The sequence below is a fragment of the Trichechus manatus genome, unplaced genomic scaffold, assembly GCF_000243295.1.
Source record: "Trichechus manatus latirostris isolate Lorelei unplaced genomic scaffold, TriManLat1.0 scaffold00036, whole genome shotgun sequence".
NCBI lineage: Eukaryota > Metazoa > Chordata > Mammalia > Sirenia > Trichechidae > Trichechus > Trichechus manatus.
This window is the reverse complement of record NW_004443972.1, coordinates 1,795,730-1,797,703: the sequence shown is the minus strand read 5'-3', so window position 1 is coordinate 1,797,703 and position 1,974 is coordinate 1,795,730.

Genomic DNA, 1,974 nt, shown 5'->3' with positions numbered 1-1,974 from the left:
GCAAAGCCACTGTACTGCTATTGATATAAGGCTGGCATTTTGCAGTACAGACTGGGCCAGCTTCTGCTGATCTCTCTATCAAGTCTTTGAGCCTCCTTTATTTTTTTGCAGAGGCTATGAGGTCAAAATTTAGGAACATAATTTGGCCAAAAATTAATTAGCAGTAAGAATCCCAAGGCTCAAGATGGCCTAAATTGCTTTGTTAAGGGTAAGTTGGTAGAATTGAACTCATTGATGAATGTTGGGGAAGTACAGCACACTGCCCTTAGATTTACTCTCCAGAGAAGTTTCAATCATGCTAAAGAAAAAAGCATGTGAGTTTCCTTGCAGTGGTTCCAACAAAGATAATCTTATGCCTATACGGCCTTTCCAGGGATATTAGGAGCCAATGTTGAAACTGTACTTTAAAGAGCATCAAAGTTAAAATTCACAAGCTAGGGAACAACTTGTTTTCACAGCAATGAGAGCTGGCATGGCAAACACTTTTCTGTGGTGACTTACATACTTATTCAGTGATTTAGACTGTTTCTCTGGCACGGGTCAAATGGCATATTAACATGGGATATAATCCTTTCTCACTCTGTAGGCAATGGCTCAGTGTGATACTGGCACCATATTAAGCTTCATTAACCCTACAACACGTTGCCTTCTTACTCTTGGCACTCTCCTGCAGGCTGCAGGCAGTAACCCATGAGTAATCTGATTACCTACAACTGACTGTAGCCGCATGGAATAGAAGCTGGCTGCAGAGTGGAACACAATTACAGTCTTTTGAGGTTCAATTAGAAAGCTGTTGGTGGAACTTCATTTGGAATTCAGAAACTGGCTCCAGTAACGCTTCGTGAACTGCACGTTTCTTTAAAAGCCCATAGTAAATAATGAACGTAAAAGGCTTCACCTGTTCCTAATATGCCTTTTTAGAATTTGTCCTCTTGACCTAACCAAACCCATTGCGTTGAGTCGATTCCAACTCATAGTCACCATATAGGACAGGGTAGAACTGCCCCATACGGTTTCCAAGGCTGTAATCTTTATGGAAGCAGACTGCCTCATCTTTCTCCTGCAGAGTCGCTGGTGGGGTTGAACCTCAGACCTTTCTGTTAGAAGCCAAGCCCTTAACCACTGCACCACCAGCACTCCTCTGCCTTTTCGAAGTGCATATTAAGCCTGAAACAACAATAATTGTTTCCAGAGGCTCCACATGAGATATCTTTTGCCTTCTCCAGAGGGGGAATGTTATTTGTCTCTCAGTAGCATCACTAGGGTTGGTGTCACCCAGTGTAGTAACTCATGATGTCACCCCCCCATGGACGTCCTCCTATACCAGACCATACAGAATCCTTAGTAATGTTTTTTGTACTAAATGTTCCTCGTAAATCCTAATTTCTGTGTATCACTTCTTCTTTTCCTTTAATTATTACTTCATTTTCAAAATGTTGATACAGATTCACAAATGCTAATCACTACAGTACTGTAGCTAAAACACCAGAAAATTTTACAAAATCAGTGACTATAAAAACACCAGCAGCAATGAAAACAACAGCACGTGCTAGTAGCGCGGTGCACGTGAAACCACATGATTTGAAGCATCATTGTACTTGGGTAATAATGACAGCTATGACCAGAGAGTATCAGAAGGTTCAAAAAGAAAATTAGCATGAAGTTTTAGCCTTGTAGGTATATTGATACATGTAGGCTGAGCTTACAAAAAATGTTTTTGCTATTATAACTAACTACAGGGGTATTGTTTATAAAAAATAATAAATTTCTGCTGAAACACTGCACAAAAAATTTTTTTATTGTACTTTAGATGAAGGTTTACAGAACAAATAGTTTCTCATTAAACAGTCACTACACATATTGTTTTATGACATTGGTTAACAACCCCATGACATGTCAACACTCTCCCTTCTTGACCTTGAGGACCTTTTTTTTGGTGAAAATATACATAGCCAAAGCTACACCATTTCAAAA